This window comes from Lipophrys pholis, assembly GCF_963383615.2.
Source record: "Lipophrys pholis genome assembly, chromosome: 8".
Taxonomy (NCBI): domain Eukaryota; kingdom Metazoa; phylum Chordata; class Actinopteri; order Blenniiformes; family Blenniidae; genus Lipophrys; species Lipophrys pholis.
In genome coordinates, this window is record NC_137630.1 from 11521021 (window position 1) to 11527020 (window position 6000).

Consider the following 6000-nt stretch of genomic DNA (forward strand, 5'->3'; position numbering starts at 1 on the left):
CTCCCCGAAGAAAAGCATCCCCACTGCATGATGCTGCCTCCACCCTGTTTTACGGTGGGTGTGTCCAGGGTGATGAGCAGTGCGAGTTTTCCACAACACACTGTTTTGCATTTAGTCCAAAAAGTAAAATTTTGATCTCATCTGACCAGAACACCTTCCTCCACATGTTTGCTGTGTTCCCAACATGGCTTGTGGCGAACAAAAAATGGGACTTCTTATGACTTTGTTTCAACAATGGCTTTGTTCTTGGCGGTCTGGGCTGCTTCTCTTATCCAGTTCAGGTTGGCGGCCATGTCTTGGTAGGTTTGCAATTATGCTATGTTCTTTCTATTTTTGGATAAAGGATTGCATGGTGCTCCATGTTCAAAGCTTGAGATTTTCTTTTTAATATCTCAAACCTTTAAACTTCTTTACAACTTTCTCTCTGAGGCGTCTGGTGTGTTCCTGGGTATTCATTCACTAATGTTCTCCAAGAAACTCTAAGGCCTCTGAGGAACTCTAAGGCCTTCACACAACAGTTGTATTTATACCGAGATGAGATTGCACTCGGGGACTCTATTTACTAACGGTGGCTTTGAAGGTACTTGTATTATATTACGGAGTATCAAAGTAAAGATATGGATTCTTTTGCGTGACACTTTTCCGTTTTTTATTTGTAAAATAAAAAATCTCAAAACCATGTATAATTTTTTTCTTCCTCTTCACAATTATGCAGTGAGTTGTGTTGGTCTATCACATAAATTCCCAATAAAATACATTAACATTTGTTGTCATATTGTGATAAAATCTGGAAAAGTTTGACGGGTGTGATTAATTTTGTAAGCCACTGTATGCTACTGAGTGTATTTTAGTTTGAACAAAGTCGCAGACGCTTTCATGTCATATTTTTGCTGTCAACTAAGTTTAGTAGTACCGTTGACCCGGCCTCCATAGACAGTTCAAACTCTCCTTCTGCCTGCAGGAGGTTTGTCTAAGCCTGGGGTCAGTGAATCTGTTTCCAAAATGCCAAAAGCTAAAAAGAACTAAAAAAAAAAAAAACAAACAGGTTTCAATGAATAAACCTGGAATGAATAAATTAAATTGATTAAATTTATAAAAAATGCAAAAATAGCAAGACATTTAAAAAACAAACAAAAAAACCCCATCTATAATGGTCTAAATTCTTCAAAACTGCCAAAAAGGGAAAATAACCTTCTTTATTTATTTTTTTTTAATTACTAAAGTGAACAATTGTAAAACCACCCAAACCACTAAATGATTATAAAATAGAAAATATAAATAAATAAATCAAGAAAAATAGAAATACAGAAGCTGTACCTAAAAGTCTCAAAATAGTTAGAACTTTAAAATCATGTAAAAATTGCTTATAAAAAGGATTGAAACTTCTAAATACGGACACAAAAACGCTTAGAAATCTAAGAAATTGATTACTGTTCTAAATTGTACAAATAAAAGCTCAATGCAACATATGAGAGTTTTTCCTATGGGAGAACTTGATGCGATGTTTTGTTGTTCCTTTAAAGTTCTAACCGGTTTTGCGGCTCCAGGTGAATTTTATTAGATAGAAAGTGACTAAATGCCTTTTTTCATCATAAAGGTGGCAGAATTCCGGGTCAAAGCCGTTCGGTTTCCTCCCACAGTACGAAGCACGGCTTGTTAATCTAACCGTAGGGCCTAAGTTGTCCTTAGGTGTGAGCGTGTGATTGTTTCTTAGCTCCGTTCGGGGTCTCCTCAGCCTTTCCTCCAAGGTCAGCTGCAATGGGGTCCTGCCCTGGGAGACTAATTTGGATTAAGGCGGTAGAAGAGATGAATGGATGGAATCTGTCTCTTTGAAGTCCATGTTTAACATTATGTGAATTTAAGTATCTGCAGCTATATCCCAACATCAAAACTTTAACATACATTTGAATCTGTATTGAACTTTAAATCTCATTCAACCATGAGACCAGATTAGAAAAGTTAGAGTCCTATTTTCAACATTTCTCTGCTGAAAACTTATAAAACATGGCACAAACAATAAAGTAAGTATGGAAAGAGACAACAAAAAGCTGGCTGTAGAAAAGAGGTACTCTCTTCTGGCTCCATATCATAATGTTAAAGGTGGGTATCTCTTTATATGAGCTGAATGTTCTTAGAGAACAGTGATTTGTGGCATAATCATCTGTTTCGCTTGACCGCCCTGTTTCTTGATTTAAAGCACCTAAAAGAAAAAAGCTCAGTTTGTTTCTATCCAGCAGACAATTGTAGCCCAAACTTAAAACAAATATGTCCGTCTGAAACAATATACCTGAGTTGTTTTGATTCAATATTTGTTTTCCCGACTCAAAGCAATTGCATATTTGCAACCTAACTTGTTTGATTTAGTGCAACTATATTTATCCCAACGGAGCTACAACAAATGAACTGCTTTGCAATAATTATATAATTAGTGCTACATAATTAAACTCAATCATTTAAGCAGATGCTTGTCAAAGGGAAGATGATGGAATACATATTTGTTTTAACTCGGTAAAATAAATACTAATGTTCTAAATCTAAGAATGGCTTTGAAGCACTAACTGGAGCGTGTGTAACTTATAAGAAACATGTTTTTTAAAGATCTGGTGAATTAGTAGGCTATGGTGGGTGTATCTCAATAAAACTATTCAAAATATGGCAGCTGTGAAATGATGTGAGTGGATAAAATTGGGGCTTTCATCACCCTCCATTCCACCATCTCAAACCTCTGCCCTGCAGCCGAGAAGGACAGAGTGAACTGGACTCTGAGAGTGTCAACGTTGGTGTTTTGCGCTCCTTGTCAGATCTAACTGATGTGGAGCATGCCACACTTTACTTGTATGAATCAAATTGTTGGACGTCACAATGTTTTACATCATTTTATGAGTTGGGATTGGGTTTTAGACCAGGTTTGAGTTAGATTAACACCAGGGTCACGTTTAGCATATAAGTTGGGCATTTAGGAGCTTGGGAATGCATTATGTAAATAAGTGGGCCCCACTTTTTCGCACTACAAATGTATGTGTGTTTTTTTTTTTTTTCTGCTGTCATTTAATCCAACTCAGGTTGTGCATCCACTCTGATTCTCACAGTCTTCTCTCAAAGCACATTCCTTCACCTTCCCAGGGTCCTGGAGACCCAGGGTGCATGGCTGCAGGGCGTTACCATGGTGCGGAGGTGATGGGGTCAGCCCCTTTGGTACATCAGTGATTAGATGAGAGCTGATGGGGTGAGATAGGCAGGAATTAAAAAGGGAAAGTAGACGGGAGAGGGAGGGATGACGAGTATGATCATACCACACTTTTTAATAAATGTCTATAGCCTTTTGATTCATGCTTTCACTCAAAACTTTATGATCGGTTCTTCCAGCTTCCGCAAAAAACAAAGCTTCTACTCATAAAAGTCAGTGTGGGAAGCAATGTACCTTCTAAAAGAAACCACAAAATACAACTACGAATGGAGTTAATTAGTGACTTTCAGTGTTGAGACATGAGAATTAACGAAAGAGAATAAGATAGAATGAAATAGAATAAAGAAGAATAGAACCTCTATTGGTATATTTAGGTTTGACAATAAAATTCAGGCCCCGTTTACACAATGTTTACAATCGAAAATGCTAAACTTTTGTAGTGTTTTAGGGCCACTGAAAATGCAACTTTTTGAAAACGCTTGGGCACCATGTCCGTGAAGTCAGCAGAAACGTTGACACTGCACCAAGGCTGTAGTAAATAATTCTTCTGTGCGTGCATGAGTAGATGGACAATAAAAACAATGGCGGCCTCCGGAGTGGCGTGACTCCCAGGCCATATCCCCAGTCCGACAGCACCTACTAGTGGCCCAACAATAAAACTGTCAAGGGGGCCTCAAGATGCAGCGACACAGTCAAAATAGATTAAAAGTGATAAAATCTTGATTAAAATGCTAGAACAATTAAAAAACTGAGCAGAACACATACAGAAATAAAGAATTAAAAACAAGCACATGTCCACAGACATACACACTCATTCCCGTCTTTACGCAGCTTCTTTCGTCTACGTTCATCCTCTGCTCTTTTTTAACCGTTCATTTAAAAAGTCCTCCGTCTATCTCATGTTGTCTGATTAGTCTTTCACTTCATGTTTGATGTTCACCATACCAGGAGATTGTAAACTGTGACAGTTAACATCCTAAGACCCACCACAAGCAGACTGCCCGTAAAAAAGAAATGTGAGCTTGTCAGAGGGCAGATACTTAAGATTGTAATGTCCGAGGCCGTCACTGTGTCTTGCAGCTCTGTGTACTTTAAGTTTCACTAAAGAAGATCTACATCTCGGCCACCATGTGTTCAGGTCCTGTGTCAGGTTCGAGAGCACTTCTGCAAGATGTATGGCAGCCCGTGGCTTTAACTGCGATGTGCATACTTAAATTGAATCGTGGATTGTTTATTGCCTTCAAGCTTAAATGTCTTAACCCAACTGATGATTGCTGAATTCCTTTGACTTGTTTTTTGTATAAACATTTGCAAAGCGCCGGTAGAGGTTTAATAACCCACCTCATGTTGTTGAACATGACCCCGAAACTAATTAGAGCTTTTACGCACTGTGTGTGTGTGTGTATGTGTGTGTGCTTTGAGAAAAAATAGATAAGTGAATTGGTTTCACTATTTATGTCCCGTTACATGCAGCGAGGACGGTTATTGGCGCTCACTCTTCTCCTCCTTCCTGGTCTTCACAGGGTTGCAGCCTGCAGGCAATTGCAATCAGGAGGTAATAAGAAGAGGCGTGGAGATCAGGCGGAGGGCTCCCTGGCTGGCACTTTCCTCCTGGGGGAAAAACCTTGACAGCAGCATTTTTGGTTCTCTCAGTTTTATTTGTAGTTCACGTTAGCGTGGGTTGAAGATTTCCGCTGGTCCTGTTTTTGGACTTTGGTTCCCCTGATTGGCCTGAGTTCTTCTTTTGTCCTTTTTGAGGTGTCGTGGGGCAAGAACTGGGTTTGAAGGCCCACTGTGTGGTTGGCCCAGTCACTTTTGGCTGGGATGTCCTTTCCCCTTATGTTTCATTCCACTAACTTTGTATATTTAAATTTTGTTGATAAATCCCTATTTGCTGAAGCGACCCAGACTTGTGGCATCCTTTTGCTTTCATGTAGCGGACTCGTCGAAGTAATTCTGGCTGCATTGGTGAAATTGTGTTCCCTCTGTGAGATCTGTAGTAAATCCTGAATCATCTCTGCTCGCCTGTGTTTTAAACAAGGACTAACTTTCTTCTGAGGTCCTTAACTCAGTGATATGTCATTATATCGTAAGTGTTCCCAAGTATTGTATTTTTATGGCTTGGTATCCTTTGAATTAAGCAGCCGTAATGTTGTTTGTCAGTGTTGTCCACAGATGATGGACTTTCCTCGTGTGTGTGTGTGTGTGTGTGTGTGTGTGTGTGTGTGTGTGTGTGTGTGTGTGTGTGTGTGTGTGTGTGTGTGTGTGTGTGTGTGTGTGTGTGTGTGTGTGTGTGTGTGTGTGTGTGTGTGTGTGTGTGTGTGTGTGTGTGTGTGTGTGTGTGTGTGTGTGTGTGTGTGTGTGTGTGTGTGTCCCGTTCCCCGGGAGATTTAGGACGGAGGTTATCACGGAGCCAACATGTGTTTCCACGTATCGGCTTCGTCGTTCAAACTAAGCACATGTTAAGAACATGCAGCAGTGAACATTTATTTATGATTCACAATTGGCCTGCTTCTTCTCTACCTACACACACTCGGTTGCTGAGAGACAGAGTGCAGACAGTGATGCTGACAATGCTTGAGACGTGTTGAAAGAAATACAGCCGGTCCATATCAACATAAATATTAATGTTAAGATTTCATCTGTGGGAACCAAGAAATTTGAAAATGGGAGCTCTTTTAATCTATAGAGATTTTTTATTTTTCTCAGAATAAGGCCTGCAATAAGTGCTTTGGTAGATTTGTAAATTGTGTTAATAAAATTGACTGTATAACACAGCAACTGCAGAGTTTACAGAGAAGAAATATTGACAA